The sequence below is a fragment of the Carassius gibelio genome, chromosome B16 (genome assembly GCF_023724105.1).
Source record: "Carassius gibelio isolate Cgi1373 ecotype wild population from Czech Republic chromosome B16, carGib1.2-hapl.c, whole genome shotgun sequence".
Taxonomy (NCBI): Eukaryota; Metazoa; Chordata; class Actinopteri; order Cypriniformes; family Cyprinidae; genus Carassius; species Carassius gibelio.
The window spans coordinates 25,642,262-25,668,771 of NC_068411.1; the positions used below are offsets into that span (position 1 = coordinate 25,642,262).

General features: G+C 36.2%; 1 pseudogene; it reads left to right on the forward strand.

Moving 5' to 3' along the window:
- The window catches only part of LOC127974756 (serine/threonine-protein kinase Nek11-like), a 50,400-nt pseudogene extending 28,303 nt beyond the window's left edge, over positions 1-22,097 (forward strand).
- Positions 22,098-26,510: the final 4,413 nt, after the last annotated feature.

A 26,510-nucleotide genomic window follows, 5' to 3' on the forward strand; every position in this document is an offset into this window, starting at 1 on the left:
ATAATTCCTTTTTTTTTCTCATTATAACGACTTAATTTTCTCGTTATCTCGACATAACGAAAGTCGTTTTCTCGTTATAACGACTTATTTTTCTCGTTATCTCGACATAATGAAGTTCGTTTTCTCGTTATAACGACTTATTTTTCTCGTTATCTCGACATAACGAAAGTTTGTTTTCTCATTATAACGACATGACAGTTTTACTGTTGCTATAGTAACGAACTCAACTTTGACAGGCATCTGATGGATAGCCATGCAGGGGCTATACTGTAGCCTATATTTCGCCTAGGTAATAACGTCTACAATACTGTATATAAATAAAGGCTGATCAATCACTGTTTTTTTTCCAGAGACAGTACAACGAACGTTTTGTTTTTGTAATTAACATGTTTAAATGGCAACACCGCGAAATTAGAGCTGCTTGGATTAAACTCCCTTTTCATTTTCCCTTTATTTGAAATAAAATTATATATAATTTGTAATTTGTAGTAGTCATTATATGATGTGGCAGATATCATGTGTGTTACAAGCTTCTGTTTGAAAAGAGCATCCATGTGTATAGTGTGTGTGTGTGTAGAAAAAACGATTACAACATTATAGAACAAAACTGAATTAAATAAGCCTATGGATTTTACATATATATCACATTTCTGATTAATATGGTTAACAATAAAGATTAGTAATAAGGAAAAGAAGCATATCAGCCTACATCGTTAAATCCCGTCCTACTGTAGATAAACAGAATACAGTGATGTCAACCTTGGTTTTGATAAGCAGTTATTTTATGACACAGAACGCGTTGGTGAAACTCATGCATCTAGCAGGAACTTAATACACAAAATATTCATATTGATTCAAGCATATTTAACATTTATGAATTAATTAAATGTCAGTAATGAAGACTGCACAAATTATAGCGATCACGAGGAAGGTCCGCGTACAGTAAAGTGTATATATACACTTTACTGTACGCGGACCTTCCTCGTGATAGCTAAACACCCCATCAGTTATATTCAGGTCTACAGTGCCACCTGCTGGCGCAGTTTTGTAACTTCTTAGAGAAAACTAGTTCGTTATAACGAGAAAACGAACTTCGTTATGTCGAGAAAACGAACTTCGTTATGTCGAGAAAACGAGAAAATTAAGTCGTTATAACGAGAAAACGAACTTCGTTATGTCGAGATAACGAGAAAATTAAGTCGTTATAACGAGAAAACGAGAAGAAAAAATATTATAATGCATGGCCGCTTAGAACTTCCTTACTTTGCAGATGCCACTTGGATAATATATTATTATCTAATGCAATGACATTTAGACATTTTAAATGTGTCCAAAAGTATCCAAATAGTTTTTTAAAACCACGGTAAAAGATTAGGCATGAATACCAGACAATGGTTCGTATTTAAGTTGGCACATTTCTTTAGGATGACCTGTCATTTTCTGGTGCTCATTTGCATCATTGCTAAATAATAGAATTGGCTTAAGTTAATATTTGTGAGGAGGCCAATAACCAGATTTCTGACATAATTTTGCGTTGGCTGTGAATATGCAGAGTCTGTTTTGGCGTATTGCTGGTTTTTGGTGACTCATGCTTTTACCAGCGTCATTATATGCATCAAGGGAAAGATAAGTTATGGCCAAAACACCTCCTTAATCGGGTTTTGGTATCATGATGATAAATCTCAGAGATGTATTTTCAGGAAGTCCTGAGAGGTTATGTATCAGTTCCCGTCTCTAATCACTTTAGATTCCTCAATAAATGAGATGTTTTAAACGAGTGCAGAGCCACAGCTGTGCTCTTAGACGACTCGGGGAGAATCCACACCGTGTGATTTATCGATAGAGGACGCCGGGGGTGCATTCACTGTGAATCTGAAATATTACTGTATTGTAAGAGGAAACATTTGGGAAAGAAAAGCATGCAGCAAGCCTCATGTGTAAGTATGTGGATCTGTATTATTAAAAATTAAAGAAGTGATGCATTGCTGCTGGGTTTTGAATTAATGGAGTCAAATCTCTTGTCCTTAAATTTAGCTAATATATTTATTATTTATCTTCCATAAAACCTCATGATTTAAGTTGTCTCGAAGGCAAAGAAAACTGAGCGAATGTATCATGCATAATTAATGCTAAAATGTTCCTGTTTGGGATCGTTTACTTAGAGTCGCCCAGCAGAAACACTGAGCAGGTTAACCCTGCTACATTGCAAATAAAGGTAAATGCTCTTCTGGGATATAATAATCAGACATCATTATTTTACTGCTCCTGTCATTTTGAGAGTTCATAGTTTCATATGTGCATGTTATTCAGGGACCCAGATGGCCCTTTCTGGTGATCTCCTCATGTTCTGAAACTAAATAAACATTACCATATGGTGTGATTCTGCTCATGTCTTCAGTTAACCATAATGACTACACTATAGGGACTTCTGTGTCTTGTAAGATGCCATTCAAATGAATAAACTCTGACAATAAGCATTATATTATTGTCTCCAGTCTGTAACAGGCTCCTTCATTTGTATGCACACATCACTACTGTTATTATTAATTAGTACTGTAGATAGAGTATGCATAATAGAGTACAGCATCAAATGATTTAATAAAGCAATAAGCCAAGTATGACAGTGTATTCACCTTGTATTTGTCTGTATGAATGGGTGCGTTAATATAATACCTTTTATAAACATCTTTGTCATGGTTTGTTTATGAACATTTGTGGCCTTTTTTAAAATGCAACATTATAATTAATCTGGTAAAGGTTAGCATCAGGCACAAAGTTATACAGGTAATTTGCTGGGGTTCTATTAGGAACGTTGACCCCAGGGCTGGGACTCATAAGTGCTTTCAGTATTTGACCAAGAGAGCCTAAAGTAAATGGCAAGAAAATAGCTAATGATTGTTTAATCGTTGTTAAATATCTCGGTGTGTCATTAGCATCGCTAATTGGAATCAATAAAGTTAGGAATGGAAGGTTCTCTGAAAAATGCAGACTGTCATCCGTATAGGGCTTTTCATTTATCTCCATTTAAAACTAATTTTAATTGATTCTAAAAGTAAAATAAGGATTTAACCTCGAATTAGTGTTGGTTGACCCACAGTCCTCTACTTTAGAACAATCTGAGATGTGAGGTTTTGCCATAATATTTAGTGCCAAATGTTTTACAAAATATTTAACTTTTGTCTTGTAAAATCGGACAATAAGTGTCTGAAAATGTAAACTCTGCTGCACAAAACCTGGCCTGTGTTTGTTCGAAACCCTTTCAACATACACTACCAAGGCTTTATTTGATAAAATAAATAAATAAAAATAAAATAAAATAAAAAACATATTGTGAAATATTTACAATTTAAAATAACTGTTTTCAACTTTACATTTATTTTTTCATATAGTCCTGTGATGGAAAAGCTGAATTTTGAGCATCATTACTCCAGCCTTCAGTGTCACATGATCCCCCAGAAGTCGTTAATAATATTATAATCTGGAACAATTATTATCAGTCATAAATGCTAAAAACAGCTGTGCTACCTAATATTTGTGTGGAAACGGTAATACCTTTTTTTCTTTAAATAGAAAGTTAAAAAAAAACAGCATTTTTCTAAATATTTTGTAACAATGAAGTCTATACTGTCACTTTTGATAAATGCAGCTTTGCTGAATAAAAGTATAAAGACATCTTTTAAATGATAGTGTATGTAAAGAAATTCAAACTTCTAGTACAGTCCTTCACCTAAAGTTCCTTAAATCTATGCAGAAATATTCAGAGGCATAAGCAGAGTCAATGAGGCAGGACTGAGGCCTAAACAAATGATCATTTGAGATGACTGAGCTGAATCTGAAGCAGAAGCTTCCTGCACAGTGATGCAGTAGAATGCTCTTTCTGCTCTTTGTCATGACTAATCCTCTTTACTGGATAAAACAGAGCTGTAGTGTTGTAAATGTGCTCCAGGGGCTCTTTTCTTTAATTCTAAATTACAGGTTGCACTTTCACTGTGGCGCAGCAGTTTACTCATTTAGACAGGAATGAAAAATAGAGCATGGTGTGGTAGGACATCAGCCCCTCAGGTTATTAACTGAAAAAAAACATGTATTTCATCAGAATACATGGCTGTCTGTAAAGAAACATGCTTTTTCCTGCTAGATAGTGAAGTTATATCATCTACAGGGGCTAACTGAACCATGCTAACCAGCCAAACTTTGACCTCTTGTTAATAAATTGCTTATGTACTTTTTGCACTTTGATGACAATTTTATCCCTAGTTGTTGGTCTTTAGGTGGCTGTTCGTGGGATGCAGGTATAAACGTACATGCTGACTCATTACGGTTCTCTTTCAAAACGCAGGATAGTTCTCAGGTGGAGAGCTCTACAAAAGAAAATGAAACTGTTGAGATGGTGAATGGGAAGTCCCTCAGAGTAAAGTACAGTCTAACACCCTCCTCTCGCTCTTTCCATCTCTCCTGCCATCTTTGTGTCTCCAATGTGAAGGTCCAGTCACTGGCAGCTGTCTAATAGAATCAGAGGCATGAACCTGTGTAATCATCTTGGTCGCACGCCCAGGAACCTGTGTGTGTGTGTGTGTGTGTGTGATAGAGGTTGTTGGTGTTCATTTGTTCACACGTGTTCGGTGTAGAGGTATTCTGTTGGTTTCTGTTTCAGAGATGAAACTGGCACAGATCCATTCTCATTGTCTCTGTGTCATCAAGCAGAAAATGTAAGGTGATAATGACAGAGGCTTTCTTGTCGTATCAAAACATTGCTCAATAATTCCGAATTTTAGCTAAACCTTTGCTATTTTTCAATCGTTTCAGCAATCCCCGAGGATCCTCAGGCAGCAGAGGCATTTTACTCCATGGATGAATTTGAGTCATGCTCGGAGGAAGATTCAGATGGAGTGGAAGACTCGGAGGAAAATCTCCCCACAGACGCTTCCTGTCAGACGTGTGGACAGGTGAGGAGAGATCCACCGCCTGAGAGAAGCTATTGTCAATCAGATTTTATGAAGATTTTAATGAAGATTTAACTCTGTGCTGCCTCAGTCTTGTACACACTGTAATTAGAGTTTACAGTAAAATAAAAACTGAAATGAAATAGTTTACTATACAAATTAAGCTAAAAATCTGAAAGAAATTAATACTTTTATTCAGCAAAGAAATATAATATGTTGAACTTCATATAAAACAATTTTGAATATCATTTTGTTAATTGTTTTATAATTATTTTAACTTTTAATAATGCATTCAACTTTTATGACCACACATTAATTTAAATGTTGCATTGCAACCATTTCAGTTGAAGTAGTGTAGGCTACATCTTTTTTAAACAGTGAAAAATATATAAATGGTGACCAATTACTTACACTTTTTACTTTATACATTCATACAGTATGCATCTGAAAATAAACTGGATCAACTAGCCATATGCTAATACCATACTTCCTTCCATCTTCAAGGACACTTTTGGTTTGATATTCCTCAAGTATCCTCTTTTTTCTTCCAGTATCTTTTTGAATTATTCACACATTAAGCTCAAAGACACCCTCAAGTCTTAATAAACCTCCATTGACAAGATCATCTTTTTATGAAGCATGGAATAAGATGATTTCAGTCATATCTCACATGCACTCGGGTCCACAGGTAATGGTTAATGTACAGGTAATATGATACCACTTGTATGCGGTATTATAGTCCGCATTATGCAAATGTATTTTGCTCATAGGGTTTCTTAGCCAAACTCAAACTCATTATTGCAGATACTTTGTAGTGCTCGAGTTTTGAGGCACAACAGCAAACACATACGTTTAGATCAGGTGCAGAAGAGCCAGGGGCTCATCTGGACTCCCAAGAGATCACGAACTACGCACCTCAGCACACTCTTAAAGCGGCAATCCAATACCAGGCTTCTGCACGATTCGATCAGGCTAGCCAAAATAGATTAAAACTATTTGTCACCTTTGAGAGGGAGGAAAGAAAAAAAACTCTGAACCGTGATGGTATAAGTATGAAGCCAAAAGAGAGAGTGGAATAGACTTCTGCCCCAGTGGATATTTGATAATTAGCTGGCTCACAGTAAGAGTGGAGTGGCGATGTTTGTGCCGCCAGCCGTGGCCGGCTGAGATTCCCCCGGAATTGCGAATAGAAGAATTGTTTTGTAAATTGCAGAATAATACATAGCCCGTTCTTCTGCACCAGCATTTTTTCTTTTCTCACTTCGATGCTTTGCATAGATAGCACGATTTGATACCCTTGAGCTACCAAAAGGCCTACGTTCTCCCACAATGCACTTGTGTCTCATTCACAGTAGACTAGGTCCTGCTTTCTGCAAACCGATTGCAGTTTGAATATGGTTTTCTATTTGCAGTACTGTGTTCCTTCATGCATGGCACTTTTATTTTTGCTTCTTTTCTTATGTATATATTTGGATTGTTTTATCCACGTCCCGGACCTTTACTATTACGAAATGAAACTCAGAGTATATATTTTTTGTGCATCTTTAAAACTATGATATTCTAAACATGGAGTTAAATATTTATAAATAATTTAATTTGTAAAAAATAGTTTTTTAGCTTTTACATTTTATCTACAAAAAAATATTTTTAAATTGTGGCAGCTATATTTTTGCATGATTTTAAATCAAATCAAATTAATATAATATAATGTCATATAATAATGATACATTCATAATTATTATTATAATTATCCTTAATAATAATAATAATAATTATTATTATTATTATTATTATTATTATTATATATAATTATATATATAATACAATTTCATGATGAAATGTTCATAATTTTTTGCCAAAAAATTTAATAAACAGTGATAAATATATATGTAAAAAAAAGTATTAGTCTTGTATAAAATTGTGGCAATTATAATTGTGCATAATTGTCTGTTAAACTGTAAAATATAATATTTTTAACAAATATATATATATATATATATATATATATATATATATATATATATATATATATATATATATATATATATATATATATATATATATATCAAATCCTGTAAGAAATTTATATTACTATGAGTTTTTAAAAATAGTAAGAATGAATACATTTTAGGAGAGGTTATTTTCTAAAAGTCCATAAAGGGCAAAAGTGCACTTTATTATTTTGCTGATGGACCTTTAGCCCTGCTTCAGACTCATTCAGTCTACCCTAGAGGCTTTCATCTTAACAAGGTGAACATCTCAAGGGAGTATGAAACCCTTCAGGTTGCCTTTATCATGGTGCTACTTCCTCCCTCCAGGTCACGTTATCATTTCAGATAGGAGACCCATTGATCCGGAATGGTGTTTATACGACCTGTATTTCAAGACCCCTGTGAGGCTAGACTGTCATTGGGGAGTTCGTCTAAACTGAAGAAGGCACCCTCTCAGCCCTGTAATTTCCAGTAATATTGTAATGTCTCTGAATGTAGGCCAGAGGGAACATATGGTTCCAATGTTCCCTGAACATGTCCTGAATTATAATGTCTCTGTATGTAGGCCTGACGTGTCCCTTCTTGTGTGTCCTTGTGTGTCACAGGACAGTGACCTGGAGGCCTCGATCAAACACATGGAGGATGCTCTGAATGGTGACTCGGTCGGTGAGTATTTATCATGATCTTATTTTCCTTGTCATTCCACACAGGAAAATGCATAAAACAAAGATTAATCCATTAAAGCTATGTTTTGTTTTGTTTTTTGGCTGATGTGTTTTTCTTTTTTGGGATCACTGTGAACCAATAGGTTCACTCCATCGCCATTGTGAGATATATAGCGTCTTTTTCCAATAGTGACTGGCCAATTACATTAGGGGTCAGCGAGCAGACAAAAACTGCTGCAAAAATGCTAGCTTCATCTAAAGACACATGAGCACGCTGGCTCAGCTACAGTATATACACACAGAAAGAATGACCCATTTGACAGCGTCACCCTTCTCAGAGTGCGATACTGAATATTTTGGTGACTCTGAGGTGAGAATGTCGGGAAGCCTGTTTGTCTGCCAGTTGAAGCCATGGCTACATTGATTAGGTGATTCATGTGAGGCTATTTACAGGCTCTGACCACATCTGATAAGTACTGTGCATTTCCTCATCTATAGACTTGGAGTATTTATGTCCAGTACCTAGTTTCTTTCCTGGCTTATTTTACCTTCTTAGGTTTCAAAGGCTTTATATAAACTGACATTTTGGACCAAATCAATCCCTGACTATTTTTCCCCTCTAAAAAGTACCACATTCTATCTAGAGAAATATCACGGTGAATGTTTAAATGTATTAACCAGTTTTATTTATTTTGTGTTATTATTTAGGCTACCTCATATTCATTTTAATGTAGAATCTTATTTAATTATTTATTTATTTTATTTTCATCCTTATCTATTTGTGTCATTTAAAACTTTTTGTGAAATGTTTGGTTTGAAACGTGTGCTTGTGCATCTCTTTAAATGCTGCTTGGTATTGTTAGCCAATGCAATGGCTTTTATACATTACTGAGTGTTTGCATATATCAGCTTGAGTTAGCATTTATTTTTGAGTCTGTTCATGCATGCTGATATCTTCATTTCTCAGTAGCTTTTGTCAAACCTGTTATTCATGAAAATGGGCAGGCAAATTACTAAATCCTCATATCAGGCTTTCTATATTAACAATACACTATTCACCAATCCTCCTATACCCTGTAATGAAAATGTTACTCCTCACTTCTGAACTCAGCTTCTCTGTAGAGTATGATGAATGATAGCAGGATAATGCTAGATGGGTTATATCAGCCCAGGGTTGGTCTTTTGGCAACAGTAAGAGAAGAAACACTTTCTAACCTTATCTTCTTCTTTTTTTACTTTAACCGTCTTGTCAGCACATTGAGTGTCAGATTTGCTCTCAAAAAGAATAGATAGAAAACATGGAGAGAAAAAGAATCGTTTCTTGGCTGAAAGTGAGAAACAGCAGATTTAATTTCAGATGGTGCATTCATCTCGAACTATCTAACTTAACTGCAGTTTAAAAGATGGATTCATGTGTACTTTTAATTGATAAGTAAGATAGAGTTACAGAAAAGTGGTGCATTGAGTGTTATTCATCTAATAATTATGCCGCTAAAAGACCAGCAGTGATATTATCACAAACACATATTTGACATACAGTACTGAACAACAGTGCACAAGGTGCTCTGACACATGATTTCTGTGTCCCCTCATCACCTGGTAAAACACACACACACACACACACACAATCTGCTTCGGCCTGGTGAACCATAACGCACATGTCACTGTGGCTGACAGCTCAGAAATGCAGCTTTCTGCTTGAGCTCCACTATCACATCTCTGACTTCATTCAGCACCGGCCTACATAAAAAGTGAACTTTAACAAACCTTTTGCTTTATGTATTTATTTAAGTAAAACATTGTCCCCTGGTACCCATTGTCTTTTGTTATTCTCTAATAGCTATAGTATGATGTCAATTAAATCATAAACTCTACAATATTCTGCCGTAAAACTGGCATTTTATTAGAGACTAACTCATAAACATGAACTCATAATAAACATGAAAAATATGTGCAGATAAATACATGTATTGCACTGGGTTTGTTGTTTTTGATTTTCTTTTTATTATTATTCTCTTGATTTGTCTGCATCATAGATAGCATAGAGCTGTAATGTGTAATATTTCTGTGTGATAAATTGAATCAATAAGGCCACTTCCTTCAGATTCAAGTCAATTTTTTTACTTTGTACATACATCATGGCTGAGAGCAGAATACAGCGCATGAGAAAGTGAGAGTGTCACCCTTGACCTATTCACAGCCATCACCTTTTTAAGAGTTTCTAACACACCCCGGGCACCTCACAATGGGTTTTATTTACTAATAATTGCATTTACCTGCATGTTTGGAAGCATTTTTATAGATTAGATAGATATTATTATATCCTTCTATCCTATAGCTATGTTGTTTTATAAAGCTTCTCTGTGTTGTTATACGGTATAAAATGTCTGTGTCTCCCAACAATAGAGACTAAGAAGTGTTGACCTGTTCAAAGCAGATATTTAGCTTTTTCCAGACCCATTAAAGACCAGCTAGTAGGTCACTTCTAGGGCTGTCACTTTTGTAAAAAAAAATCATTTTCGATTTTTAAGACATAAGTGTTCATTGAATCGATTGTAAAATCGATTTTCCATGTCTAAAAATAAAAAAGTTTCCTTTTTCAACGTCAAATAACGGACGAACGTAAAGAGAGCGCTGGAAACGCACAATTCAGCAATATTTCTTATTTATTGGCATGAAGTTTCATGCAGAATAACAAACAGCAACAGGATTGCAACATTCTCGAAAAAATAAATGTGCAGAGGGGACGGCTGCCATAACAAAAGAAAAAAATCACTGCAGGCTTCAACCCAGCTGCATTTATGATTTAGGCAATTCAAAAATCTCCAAGATTATTTTAAAAAATGATTCAATCCATTTCAAACAACTGTTCAAAAAAATTAACTTTAAAGGGGGGGGTGAAATGCTATTTCATGCATACTGAGTTTTTTACACTGTTAAAGAGTTGGATTCCCATGCTAAACATGGATAAAGTTTCAAAAATTTAGTTGTATGTTTGAAGGAGTATTTCTGTTCCAAAAATACTCCTTCCGGTTTATCACAAGTTTCGGAAAGTTTTTTTCGAGGTGCGGAATTTCCTTATATGGGTCCTAAGGACACTTCTGCCGGAAGAGCGCGCGCTCCCGTAGAGCAGAGCAGAGACATTTACTGATCAGAGCGAGAGACCGAAATGTCACAAAAGAAGTGTGTTTTTGGTTGCGAGGGCAAGACAACCCTGCACAGATTACCAAAGAAAAAACCATCAAGGGACCAGTGGGCGGAGTTTATTTTTAAAGCGCATCGACGGAGTTTTGCAAGTGTTTTTGTTTGTTCCCTGCATTTCGAAGATGCTTGTTTTACAAACAAGGCCCAGTTTGACGACGGATTTGCGTATTGTTTATTTCTTAAGGATAATGCAGTCCCAACGAAAAAGGGTCACGATCGTGTGTTGGAACCGCATGCGGTGAGTAAAACTGCTTCAGATATCTCTGTGTTGTTAACTTAGCTATCAGCGTGTAAGCACATCAAGTAAACCTTGTACACCTTTAAAGAAAAAAAAAAGACGACATAAAGTGGAACTTAGTCATGTTCCAAAACCACTAAGTGTAACGGAGGCCAGCGAGTAGTGCTGTGCAGGTAAACCTCCCCGATCTCAAGAGACGCACTAGCAACAGACGCTAGTGGCTGTAGCCATTTAGCCTCCTTGTTAGAGGAGACCCGGGTTCGAGCCCCGCTCGGAGCGAGTGCAAGGAGCGTCAGAAAGGACCCGGGAGAGAGGGGTTACATAAGCAAATATATACAGTTTCAATACATACCACATAGAGACGCTGTTGTAGTCGTTGCTGCTGCTGCTCTCGTTCAGTTTCAGCCTCGGGAAATATACGGCTGAATCTGACTGTTAGCCATGGTTTTTTTTGGATGATTTTTTTTTCCTTACGGTAATGACGCAGCTTCCAGCTCTCAACGCAAAAGACTACTCGCGCTCGTGATTCTTTAGCTCCGCCCACACGTCACGCCTCCAGCGGCTCGTGTTTTTCCGAAAAAAATCGGCACAGACTATTTTTCTCTTATAAATATAATAATACTAAAGACTTTTTGGAGATATGAAGGATGCAGTACTACTCTATAGGTACTCAAGATTAACAGGAGATTGAGTGAAAATGAGCATTTCACCCCCCACTTTAAATGGACATGAGAACAGGCCATGTGTCCAGAGCAGAGCGTTTTTTATTCAACTATCCAGCTGTTGAGAAGACGCGCTCCGACTGCACTGATGTCCCAGGGACACTCAGGTACTGCTGCACAAGGTGGGAGTATTACTGCCAATTGTCCACCACAAAAGCCGGTCGCTCTCAGCTTGCAATGGTCCTTTTCATAACTCAGAATCTCCTGTAACTAGATGCGCGAATAAGGCGAATTCGCGTCTACCTCTCCGCGAGACCTCCAGATGCGCGGAAACGCATCTTTACCAGGCGGCAAGGAAGTCGACCAGAAGTTGAAGTCGACCGCGTGCCGCCATCTTGTAGCAGAACTTCACTTGCGTTAGCATTACCATTGACTCCCATTCATTTTGGCGTCACTTTGACAGCGAATAACTTTACATCTGAGGCGTTTAAAGACTCCGTTTGTCCATTATTTATTTCTAAAGATACACGACAATGTACTGTATAAAGGGCTCCATTACCTTCTATGTTACATTATGGCCCCGTAGAAACAGTTTTTGTAAAAATAGGCTAATGATTGCGTCATAACCACTTGACTCTCTGTCGCATTACCGTACAGACAGGAGGAGAAGCTCGAAGGCAGTTAACTTAATATGGCATACTGGCATTACATTTTAAAATACTATACAAAATAATTAATCAGAATACTTACTCCTGCTCACTCACGCCAAAGAACTCCCCGCTCAAGCTCACCGTCTCTGCAAGATTGACGATGGCAGTTTGCTCGCACAGCTACTAGAACACTTACATCTGTCAGACAGGTTGCTGACATCTTCAAGCTTCGTTTGAGTCTGCGCGTCAGAAACGGAAATGCTAAAAAACGCTAAAAATGGGCTTCACTTGTCTCAATTGAGTTCCAATGGGGTCGCTGTGTCTATTTCTTTTACTGTCTATGGTCTTTACATTGCCTTAACATTGAAATCATTCGCGCCAGACGCTCTATTCGCTTTCGATGTCACTGGGTCTTATAGGCACGTAAAATTGCTGGTATTTTCTGTCTAGCTTTTGCAAGGCATACTGCACTTTCGGAATTCTTTATTTTCTTTTTCTGCTTGTTTGTGAGTTTTGTTACATCTATATTTTTTAATTGTTTAATTATTTTAAAATGAATAGTGTACATATTTAGTTAAAATTGATTCCCTATTTTCATTTTCGAAACTTTTTTTGGTTGATCTGATCGATTATGCAATCGATTTTCGAACTAAAAGTGACAGCCTTAGTCACTTCTGATATAATCCACATGCCACTGCAGTCAGCATATTGTCTGACACTGTTCTGTATTTGAGCATGCTTTTCCTGGTCATGAGGCTCCTAAACCCATCCTGCCACTCATCAATCCCTGAAGCCTGAGTCTGATCTTCACAAAGCCAGACAGATGTGTGGCTCACAGCTAAACCCAACATGAACCCGACACTAAACTTCTCTAATGATTTGTCAGGAATAGAATAATAGCTGTATCAGCAGGCCACAAACATTGGCAAAGTGCATCGTTGATCATTAGTATGCAGTGTCATCAAGACTGTAGCGTTGGTTCTTAATTGTTTTTAGCAATGGCCATTTAGCACTTTAATGGCTTTGCCATTTCCCTTTGTTTCAGTTTTCTTTCAAATCACATTGGATTGCAAAGGCAGATTCTAGTACAAATTTCCTTTTTGTATATTACTGTTTCATGTGTGATTCAATTCATGCATTATATGAGTATAGTATGAACATTATATGAGCATTATATGAACTCAAAATTAAATATAGGAGCCTCTGGACAGCATTTCCAAACATAAACAAATGTCTGAAAGCACAAAAATTCATATATATTGGTCTTTTTGTACACTTGTATATATTAATATCTGTGCATGATGTGTTAGTAACTCCTCCCTGTGGTGTGTTTATCTAGGTATGTTTTAATATGAGGTTCTGCTTTTAATGTCCTTTATGATACATATAGCTTATTTACTATTTTTCAGGTTATTGTGCACAGATGCTATTTAATTTTTCCTCAGGACATCATCTCTGTCATTTTCTCTATAGATAGCTTCAGCTTCTTTTCTCATTTCTTATGTTGTTTTTTATACATCTTTCTCTCCACTGAACAAATTCTCCTCTTCTATTCACCCTCTGTATTATCTCTACAAGAGCAACGGTTAATTTTTGTAAAAAAAATTTTGAGAGATAAATTTAGACTGAAGCACTGAACGGATCAAAAATGAAAAGAAAGACATTTACAGTGTTACAAAAGTTTTCAATATTGATACTGTTAAGAAATGTTCCTTGAAGGCCAAATCATATTAGAATTTCGCTTTTTATCACAGAAATAAATTACATTTGAAAATATATTAAAATAGAGAACAGTTATTTTGAATTGTAATAATATTTCAAAATATTACAGGCTACAAATAAATGCAGTCTTGGTGATTGTAAGACACTTTTTTCAAAAACAAATCTTAACAACACCAAACTTTTGAATGGTTTTTTATTTTCTTTGACAAAAATAAAATACAGTGAGAAAAAAAACTATATAATTATTATCTGGAATATATTTTACTGTTTTATATGCACGTTACATTTTTTTCTGAGTCCATCAGTGTACTTAAACAGTAGGTGTACAAAACTAGACAGTTTAAATGTTTCCATGGCTGTCAAAGGAATAAATTATTTTTTTTTTTTTACTTATTTACCTTTTTTCATATTATTATAGTCTTTTTTTTTCAGAATTCACGTTTTGCATACAATATTGTACCATACCATTGCATACTGTTTACACTACTCTCCAGTATAAGTTTGTTAGAGTCCTCCGACTTTCTTTCAGCATGACGGCAGGCCGGGCCAGTGGCTTCCCTACTGAGTGTGGGTTGAAGATATTAATAACAGAAGCGCTCATCCTGTGAGGGCAGGAATTAGAGGCTGTCAGCTTCCTCTCTGCAAGCCTCATAAGAGCATAAAGATGAGGAGGAGGGAGAAGGAGAGCACAGGTAGCAATTTACAACAGCTGTATTTTCCCTATACAGCCTCTCTTCAGCTGTGCGGTGACTCTACAGTCTTGTTCTTCCAGATGCAGCTCCACTCAGCTCCCATTTCTTTCATTCGGAGTGAATAAGTTATCAGGTATGTGCAGGTGCAGGGAGATTCTAGTGCTGAACAAGTACAATTCTCTTACTTTGTACGGTGGTTTATTCAGTTGAGTCACTTTTCAACTGAAGGAACTTTTTGGCAAAATAACAATATGGGTGACTTTTCAATACAAGTTTTTATGCTTAGTTTTTATATTTTGAATTAGTTTCTTTAATTCTTTCAAAGAACATTCAAAAGACCATTAAATAATGCAGAAATGTAAATACATTAATTTATTTCCCGTCAATGTATAAACGGTGTTCAGATAAGGCAACGTTTACTTGCTACTTTTTATGAGAAGTTAGAAAATAAGGAAAAAAGGATGGGGTACACTTCGTACTTGTTATAACATACCCTTTAATGCTGCCATTACCATCACACCAAATATGAATTTATATTTTCCAGAAATATGTTTTATCTGGTTATAGTGGACAAGTTTGAAAACCACTAAAATATTTCATGTATCCCTCACTGAAGAATCAGCCATACTTCTTGGTCATCCTTCCTTGTTCAAGGACACATGATACTAGGTCACCAGTCCCACCAGATGTCATCAGACAAACTATTAGGCTGTCACCGCATGTGTGATTCATTTAATTTCTGTACGTTTTTATGTCCGAAATCTTGACCTTGCAAGCAACGGATGCTTTTAATATTATTACTGGCTAATGCCTCTTACAGATGCATGCCTTTATCAGCTCATTTGGATTTTATTTAAAGCAAATTCATTTCCTCTAAAAGCCACTTGTCAGCCTTGAGATTTGAACCCACGCCCCCATGTGAGACCAGCATGCTCTTCCTCTGAGAAGACTGAATCTCCTTGAGTCAGCCTTCTGACAGTAAAAGCTCTTTCATTGTGCTCTTTAGATTCCACTGCATTATACAGTATGAGCATTTGGGCAATATCTCGAGGACAGCGCTCAAGGGCATTTCTGAAAACAAAAGATGATGCTGTTTGATGTGATTGTTTGATGATGACAACACTCCTTCACCGAGCTCATCTCTGCATGACACGAGTTCTCTCAAAACGTGTTAACGTGCGGTATTGCGTCTTCTGTTTATCATTATGTAGGACTTCTTTTGTTGACTGCAGCTCATTAAGCCTTTGGAAATAGCTGATCAAAGCTGCGGTAGGAAGCGTACATTCAGATATCGGCCCTCTTTTATCAAAGCAAGCACAAAGAACCGGTACCGTTGAGAAACGTCTGAGCTGTCGAAGTAACGGCCCAGAGCAGTAAATGCTTGTAAGTCATTATGCTTTTGTTGTCGAGGAGGTTCCCAGGGTTCTGGGAGCTCTCTGTAGAAGGATGGCGAGTGGTGATTGCATAGGAAAGAGCCTGGAGTTGGCCAGGAAGCTGAGGGGCGGGCGGAGAGCTGTATTTATCATGCTGGGAGTGGGGGCTGATTGCAGCTCAGCCTTGATTACCAACACTAATCAGCTGCGAATGGACTATTTGCATGTATATGAGTGGGCGTGTGTGTGTGTGTGTGTGTGTTAGCTGCAAGTTTGTCGACTTAGACAGGAACGCCTCTCTTATATGAAAGCACTGTCTGAAATTGACTTAGAAACAACAGCGTTAAAGAGGGCTGGACGTTGAGATCTCAAAGGTCTCTCAGTTATAATTGTCTTTATTCCTGGCTTCTTGACAAATTTGTGAGTCATAATAACAGAGAGGTCTGATTGTTCTCCTTTTATTGTGGCATGTCTTAAACTTTAAGACTAGCATACTGAGCTTTGTCCTTCATGAAAATAGGACATTTATAATGCAAATTTGCAATAGTTTTCTTTAGCTTGGTTGCTTGTTTGTTGTTTGAGTGATTCACCACACCTGTTTCTTAGAATAGTTATAAATATAAACAAAGCTTTCTAGTCATTCAGCATGGACTGTCACAATGCATAACAAATCTTCTAATGGAGAGAAAAACTGCTAATCAAATCCTTTTGCAAAAGAAATTTGTAGTTGTAAATATATTAAGAAATATATTATATATTAATATATTCATTTTTATATGAATAAATTCAGAGTAGAAAAAAAATAAATTTCTCTGTATATGTATATGTATATATATATATATATATATATATATATATATATATATATATATATATATTACATATATAACACAATGCATCACTGATTCCACAGAAATGTTAAAAGTTAGAAAATAATCATTTTTTCTTAAACAGGAAATCATTATATGAGACCCTTGACCACAAAACCATTAGTTATTTAATGGGTTATTTTTATATTATATAGATGAATAAATACGCTTTCCATTTATATATGGTTTGTTAGGATAGGATGATATCTGGACGAGATACAACTATTTGAAAATCTGAAATCTGAGGGTGCAAAAAAAAAAATCTAAATATTGAAATAATCACCTTTAACTTGTCCAAATTAATTAAGTTCTCAGCAATGCATATTACTAATAAACACTTATATTATAATGAGAAAAATAATTTAACTTATAATATTATAAAAAAATGTATTACTGTATTTTTATTTTTTATCATCTTACCTATCCTTCACTTTTGAACGATAGAGTTCACTATTAATTGAAACCTTGTTCGTGACATTGCCATAACCTTCTCATGATAGACCACTTTCAAATCACGGAAATCATACGCATATTCCATGCAGTTCATAAAAATAAAAAATAATTAGCTCTCTCAATTTCACCATGCTGCAGTGCTCAAACTTCCAGAGTCACAGTCAAACTCCAGGGGAGCGTGGAAAGAAGGAGACAGCAATTACCTCACGCTGAAGTAGGTAGGGGGGGGGCACAATCGATTTAATCCCAGACCGCACACGCTCATATCCCGGTCCCCATTACTGCAGAGGATAGAGCAGGCTGGAGGATTGAGCTCACTGGAGCTGGAGCTGATGCCACCACACGCAGCCCTGCCATTCCTCAGCATCAGCAGCTGTCTGCTGCTCATCAGGTCTGACACCTGTATCATATGACTGCTGTCAGCCTCGGGGCATAACTTTCCCTGTTGACAGTCAACACTCTCAGGTGACCTGTTATATCTTGTTAAGACAGCAATAACAGAACTAATGAGATGTAGTGACAACAGGTATCCTACTGGAAAACAGTATGGTTGTGTAATAGCTGAGTCTGGCAAAGTTAAAGTGGAGGGGCAGTCTATAAAATGTTTTGCCAGTTCATCGCGTTTAATATTAATTTCTTTCCCGTAATAAACGTTATGTGAATATATTTTTATTACATTATGGTTAGATTGTGTTAGCAGAAAGGTAACGGTAAAATGTCATGCTTTTACAGTTTCATGGCAATACAAGGCTTCAGCACAAGATTGTAAAAAAAAAAGTGATTCATAGAAAAATAATTTAATGCTAATATTTCTAAAAATCATAAATGTTTAATTTTTATCAACTGTTTGCTGTATAAAATCATCGTAAAAAGGATTTACCTTTTATCGCCCCCATTTGACCAACATAACTAAAAGATGTGATGAAAAGAGATTGTCACGAAGATTTATGGACTTTTTTTTATTACTTAAAAAGATATTAACATAAATAATTAATATCTCAGCATGACTGAAAAAAAATAAGTTGCTGGATTTTTAATAGATATTACAAAAATGTAAAAAAAAAATACAGTGTTGTTTTAGTATACATAGATATAGATATAATAGATATATACACACTAGTATTTATTTAAAATCTTCTGTTGTTTTCATTAAACATTCCATTATATTTAACGTTTTCACTTAGCATATATATTTTTAGTCCAGATTCATTTCAATTTAAAAAAAAATGTAATTGTTTTTTGTTAACAATGTCATTAACGTATTTGTATATGAAAGACAGAAATGCCATCTATTTTGTCAAATGGTCTCGGAAATTCGATCTAAATTCTGACTGAAACCATGAAATAATCCACACTCTCAGCTCATCATCACTAAATCTACTATTCACGTGCTAATTAGTTAGTGCTAATTAGTTATTGAAGGTAGTGGTCCTTTCCGGCTCGTGGGTCTAGATTTCTAGTCTGACTCAGGAGAAAGGTGGCACAAATGATTTATGTCATTACCAGGCCCACCAGGAATAAGCAGCAATGACATTAATTGGATGTTGTTCCTCCCTAAATGCTTTCATTCAGCTGGGAAGACTGGAAGGTCACTGGATGCTGGATGTGAGGATTTGCTCTAATTGAGGCACAAAAGCATCAGTGAAGTTTGAGATGAAATAGAACATAGATTTCCCACCATAATCGATAAAGAAAATGTGAAAACAAAAAGTGTAGAGATTTCATTTGGATCTGGTCACTGTGATTCTCTCTAACTGCTCTAGTTTCATAGAGGCTTTCTGATATCTTGTCATCAAGAGATATGCAAACAACTATATAATTAACAACTGCAAACTGCAAAAATGTTTCAGAATGATTAGCAAACATTTTTGGCCATTTTCCACTTATTCAATGATACATTCCTCTCAACACCCCCTCTCCTCATATTTAACAGGAAACTTTTGACAAAAAAAAAAGAAAAAGAAAAAGAAACCTCTCAAACTATAAATAACACCGTCAACAGGGGTTGTCTTTTCCATTGAAATATTTTAATCTGTCATGGAAATGACTGTGTGTTGGGATACAGATAAAAAATGAAAATTGAAAGCTACATATTCAGGGTTTCTGCAGGTTCTTAAAAGTTTAGTTGTATCAAATTTAAGGCTTCTAAAAGCCTTAAATTGTACAATAAATTCTATGATTTCAAGAAGTCTTACATTTGGGAACGGAAAGACCAGAATTGCGCTATAGCTGAATGTGATGATTAAACTTCAAAAGGCCAATGTTATGATTTTATTGAATAAACATGTGCACTGCACATTCAATGTCCGGTGCTGCACTGCTTTGTGCTCTGGCGTTACAAGGGAAACATTGTATTTCTACCAAATGCTCCACCTGCTGGCAAAGAAGGAATGAGCATTTTCAATAAAACTTGTTTTTTCAGAGTTCAGACCAATGCGAAAATACCCTGCAAACACCCAGAGCTTTAAATTTGATCTGGTGGATCAACAAGAAGGCAATGCATTATAAAAATCTAGACATAGTGGTGTGCAATATGTATGGTCTGCGATAATATCGCATATAAAACCAAATAGTTAGATATTGACTTTTGGAGTATGTTTTACAAGAAAATAATACATTTTTATACTTCAGGATTTCATGTGTCAATTCAGTGTTACTTGACTTTTCTTTGTAATTGTTTGCGAAGTTTAGCAGCAATTTCTGAGTGAATATTTTTTTTTTTTCAGTGCATACAAACATTCAGTGGGTTCATTCGTTTAGTCAAACTAAACCTTTCATGCTATCATAATTGTATATGTTATGCCCTTGGTTGCTTGTCTCAAAAAACAACCACACTAGTAATTTATTTCTTTGTATGTGCACAGCTGTATCATACAGATCATTTTCTTTGTTAAAAGAGTGTGAGATCACCGTCTCAGTTCTTTATACTTTCAGGAGACTCTGCTTCTGTGAGTTTAATCAATAAAACCAAGACGAATTGGGATGATTTGTGAAGTACTTGATTTCACAAAGGGACCTGAATCAAAAGTGATACCATATAATAATTCATTTCAAATGATAGTCACATTAGTACAAGGACTTAGTTTCTAAAGATGCTGCTCCTGCCTTTCTGAACTACAGATGGACTGACACAAAAGACATTACATCATCTGGACCCCTTGTGTTTCTTTTAATTGGCTTTTTAAGGGTGATATTGTTCATCTCTTCCAGCTGTCTCTTTCATTCCTTGTTCTCTTAACATCCTCTTCCTGATGGCATTTCTTTGACTTTAGGCTACTGAGACAGTGAAACAAACCCAAACCTTGTAAGTCTGAACCCTCTCAGATAATATTGCAGCAGAAACCTCTGAGCTACCCCAGTCAGCAATCCATCATTCACTCTCAGCTTTTCACACTTTGAGTCACAAATGTTACATTGTCCTGAACAATGAAGTGCCCTGTCTTGGAAAATCCAAATCAATTTAGTTCCCTAGACAAGAGGAAATCTGATTTCTATGGCTCTATCCCTCATAAGAATGACAATGCCTGATATAACAAAGATGGACCTAATTACCTTTTCTTCTGTTATCTGACCTTCACTGTTGAGTTCGGTTGGACCATTACTTCTATACTGTCTCTTCTAACTCTAGACTGTCTATTTCTGAGGATGAAATAGAAATCAACACTTACATCAACTCATAAATCATTCAGATTTCTCACAGTCTCACATTTAATGGACATATTCACAAAGGCATTACTTATTTTTAACTATATTTGAAGGAAAAGAAAAGATCTTTTATTCTTTTATACGTCAGCTGTAGACGTATTTCACATTATGCATGTGTGTGTGTGTGTGTGTGTGTGTGTGATGGGCTGCTCTGCTCTTGCTGAGAGGTCCAAAGGTGCTAGTAGAGTTCACATTGACATTTATACAAGGAAGTGATTCACGGTGCCTGCTCACATACCCAACACCTGTCAGGGGGCGTTTTTTACAGGATGTCCCGCTTGGATGCATCAGCTTGTCCCACAGTGTTGAGAGATCGAGGATACATGTAGAGCAGGAACACCTGATATCTCCTTGCATTTGAGTTTTGAGACTTTTGCAAGTCCTTCATAAATGTGAACTGGATGATTTGAACTATTATTTAAATTTGGACTCTTAGGTCGGTGTGCCGGAAGCTAGGAGAAAAGGTCTATGAGAGAAGGACTATGACTATCTGAAGCTGCCCCGACAGAGACAGGAGAGTGAAGAGAACATCAGACAGGCTCTGAACCAGCTGGTGGAGAGGCCCGGTGATTGCTTTCAACTTAATTATTATGAAGAGCCAACCCGATCTCATGGCAATTCGTACATTTTTCACAAGGTGGCTTATTCGTACAAATTCGTACGACCACACTCGTACAAATTCATACGATTGTTGCCAAATTGTACTTATTTTACAAGTTGCACAATTCGTATGAATTTGTACGAATGACCTACACCTAACCCCACCCCTAAACCTAACCGTCACTGGGGTTTAGACAAATAGTATAAAATCGTACGAGTGAGGTCGTACAAATCCGTACAAATAAGCCACTCGTAAAATACGCACGAATTGGCCGTGAGATAGCGTTGGAAGAGCTGCTCTTGGTGGCACAGGAAAACACTGTAAGATAAAAATGAAGCAGAACACACACTCACTCACATGTGTTGTAAATCAACAGCTATATAGATAAATGTATGTACTTTTAAGGTCTGCCTGTGATGCAACTTCATATTGTAAGAGTTTTACTGAACTGCAATTAAAAAAACTACACACAACAGCAAAAATTGTATAAGTCCAAGTCACGTTTTGTGGCAAATCATTAATACACAAATAAAAAATGTAAATGTGTACACAATACACACACACATACACACACACTGTATATCTAAACTAATCTTAAGTTTAATACACCACAACATACCTTTTTTCTTGATTATTATTTTTATATCAAATTATGAATATTTAATATTAGTGTATGCTTCCACTGTATTCCTTTAAACCATGCACTTCACTGTGATCTATTATATATAATTATTTATTTAAATATAATGAAATATGAATCATATATATGTTTGTATTAATTTTATTTTAAAAAATTATGTAAAAACCAATATTAAAAAACTACACTCCCTTTAAACTAAAATTCTATTTTCTGTTTGCTACATAAATTCAATTTCAGTATTGAAATAGACTTTTTAATTCAATTCTGATTGCACACAACTTTGTGATGCGAGATGCATTCAATTCATATTTAATAAAAAAAATATACCTTGTAAATATAAACAAATAAAAGTGTCAAATGTTTTATTTTATTTGCTTTATATTAGTTTTAACTTTTGATGGGCCTGTCACTAGTTCATTCTTCACTTCTTACAGGTTTAAAAGAACTGCACTGCACTGACATATTACATTTTTCATTGTTTTCTGAAAACCCAGTGTTTTATGATTATAGTTATTAATCGACCTGTTTTGTGATGCCTGTTCACCAAAAATTGGCTGATTTCTCACAGTTCAGAAGTTAGTGAGCTGAATAAAAGACAACAGTATAAGATCAATAGCAGAAAACACTAAGGCACAGGGACTTTAGCACCCAGTCAGCCTTCTCCATTGTTCTGTTGTTATCGTTGAAGCAAACCGAGACATTTATTAAACTTATCGACTTTTCCATGACACGAATCTTAGAATGTTGTTGTTTTTTGCCCGTTAAAGATAATCCAAACTCAAAAGATGGCTTTAATAATGTTTCCAAGTGAACTGCACACATTGAACCCCTCTGAAGATGGAGTGCTCTTCACAACACCATCACTGATTTAATCAGATAATGTATTTGTTTCTACAAACAGCTGTTTGTCTTAGTGATGGATTACTAGTAGTGCTCTACTATGCTTTTTATCACACTGTTACAATTAAAGTTCAAGGTTTGTGAGTGAGGTTTGGAGAAACTTAGCATTACATGACTTGCTCTCCAATTGGAAACCACTGCAGTAAATGGGTGCCGTCAGAACAAGAGTCTAAATATGGCGAGTGGGGCGGGGCCGAGAGGCGTGGGAACGAGGAGTGAGGCCAGGTGTAGTGATTGGAGATGAGCTACACCTGCGCCCCACCGCCCGTATCGAGTCCCACGTAGGAGATGGAAGGATATAAAACTGGAGTGACGACCGTGAAGGACGAGAGAGGACCAGGCCTGGGACATTATTTTATGTGTTTGGCTTTTATTTGTGCGCGTCAGTCGCCGTGAGGGGCTGACGCGCTGTTTTGTGTTTATTTTTGTAATTAAAGTTTCATTTTGATTGTGCGCCGGTTCCCGCCTCCTTCTTCCCAATGTATGTGGAGTTGCATATTATTACACTAAACTTCTGATAAAACCATCATAATAATCCACAAGTAATCCACATGTAATCTACATGACTTCAGTCTATTAATTAACATTTGGAAAAGTCAAAAGTTGAATTCTTGTGAGAAACAAATCCATCAGGAGTCTTAACTTTAAACCGTCACTTCTCGCCAAAAGAAGTAAAATGCGAATACGCAGACTTTCACTTCACAAGATGTTATTTGATGTGGATTACTTATGGATTATGTTTTTATTAGATGTTTGGACTAATTCTGACAGCACCCATTCACTGCAGAGGATCTAATGTTGGGCAAGTAATGTAATGCTGAATTTCTCTAAATATTTTTCAGTGAAGAAAATGGATAACATGAGGGTGACTCCATTTTCTGCAAATTAGCATTTTTGGTATACTTTAAGTATGAAGCAGAAATTTAAAGTGCATTTTAGCACATCAAGTTCATAGCTGTGCTTGTGCTGTCACGCTGTGCTTGTTAACTCTCATTTACACTTTTTAAATGGCATTCAAGTTTGCCGTCAAGTATTAACCACGTCCTCCTACTGTGCTCACTTTTCCACATGTCAGAAAACAACTTTCATACAGTACACCCCACAGCTGTAAGGTTCAGAGAGTTACGATAGCAAATAATCTGTTGTTTTAGTTGGTGTTGTGGTCATATCAGAGCTGTCTCATTACCATGACTGTGTTATCAGAGACCTTATCATGTTCTGCTTTACTGATATATCTTGACTGGAGAGAGGCAGAGTATTGTTACAGACAGTGACGGATGTCATGAGGGATTTGTTACTTGTGCTTCCTCCAGTCAAACAAGAATAATTTTTTAAGCGATTAGACAAAACGTTCTTTCGCTCGTTGGAAGCTGATTGCAACAGTAACTCAAGAGATCACTTTTATCACTTGCCTTTTTATCATAACAACTATGATTAAGGAACATGTCCTACATGCATTCAGCTAAAATGCTAGCAATCATAATGAAAGATGCGTAACAGAATCAGAGAGGAACATGGCTCTTGAGAAACATTTTATGGCGAAGTGTTGTCATTTCCTTTCAGTTTGGTTCAAATGATTGAGCAATCATAAAGCTTCTCATAAAAAGGATGGAAAGCTTCTTATGCTCACCAAGGCAGCATTTTATGCTTAATAAAATAAAGTAAAAACAGTAATATTGTGAAATGTTATCACAATTTAAAATAAGTGTTTTCTATTTTAATGTAATTTTTTAAAAAGTGATTTATTCCTGTGATGGTAAAGCTGAGATTTAAGCACCATTACTCCAATCTTCAGTGTCACATGATCCTTCCGAAATCATTGTAATATGCTGCTGAGAAATATTACTTAAGGGGGAATCGGATGCCTATTTTCCACAAGTTGATATTGTTCTTTAGGGTTTTAATTTCTCAGTGGTAGTATAAAAAAAACATCATTTTTATTTTGTCAAAATCAGCTCTGTTCATCGCAAGCTGTTTCCTTGCATGTAGCTTTAAATGCTAATGAGCTCTGATCACCCCACCCCTTTTTCCATGGGGTGACAAGCAGACTGTAAACTTTAGCCACCAAACGTGCTAACTAGCACATTATTAGGAAAGGTGATTTGCAAAAAATTTTTTAAAACCCTTATACTCTCTTTTTCTGTAGATGAAACTGGAAAACAAATGATTCGCATGAACATATGCATTAAGACTAGAGGTGGGCATAGATAAAATTTTTTAATCTAGATTAATCTCACTGTGATCTTGAAATTAATCTAGATTTAAATGGCTCATTTGAATTCTGCCGAAGGCATTCAGAATATGTGTGTTACCCAAATAAAATGGACAAACAGTAAGTCTTTGAGAAGGGGTTTAGAAAGATCACTTTCTCACTCATGCGCACCGAACACAGCAGATGCTTTTATGTTTAAAATCGACAAGCAGTAAGGCTTAAAAACATGTGAAAAAGATCAGCTTTCGTGACGATGCACAGCAGTGGCCCATCAATTGTCCTGAGCATCTTTTTAGGCTGTCCTCAGCCAGTCGGTTATATAAAATATCAAGGTGAAAGTCATCATAGCTTGTTAGTATAGACCCAGCTCCCAACCCAACTTTGAGAATAGATTAACGGCGATATGTTTTTTATCGCCCGATAAGAGTCTCGCATTAACGCAGCACGTTAACGCCGATAACGGCCCACCACTAATTAAGACAAATTGGGAATTGGCACATTCCCTAAAATGAAAGTAACATTAATCCTCTGCATCTTCGGAGGCTCAGATGTTGGGAGTAAATGATGACTGCTATGTTCATTATTACATCCAACAACAAAACACCTCCCTCAATCACTTAATCTGAGACCCGAAGTCGACACAATGGTGGACTGATGACAGCTCACTCAGGGCGGGTCTAATCAACTATCGTGGGAGGAGCCTGTGCAGAACTATCTTGTCAGGAAAAAATGGAGTGAAACATGGACAAATGCATTTTATTCCTTCGTTCATAACCACTCATACCCTACTCAACCAACTTTTCAATAAAATTGCACATATAACCTTGTCTGAGAAACTTTTCAAACAACTGCTATCAAAGTGTGCTTTCTCTTATAGTCCAGCGTGCATGATTGAAAATTCACTTCAGTTATTTGCTTTGTTCAAGCAGTTTGTATAAGTGAACCAATTTACATGAACTGAATATATGTTGCCCTAGTAGCCAGTGTCAA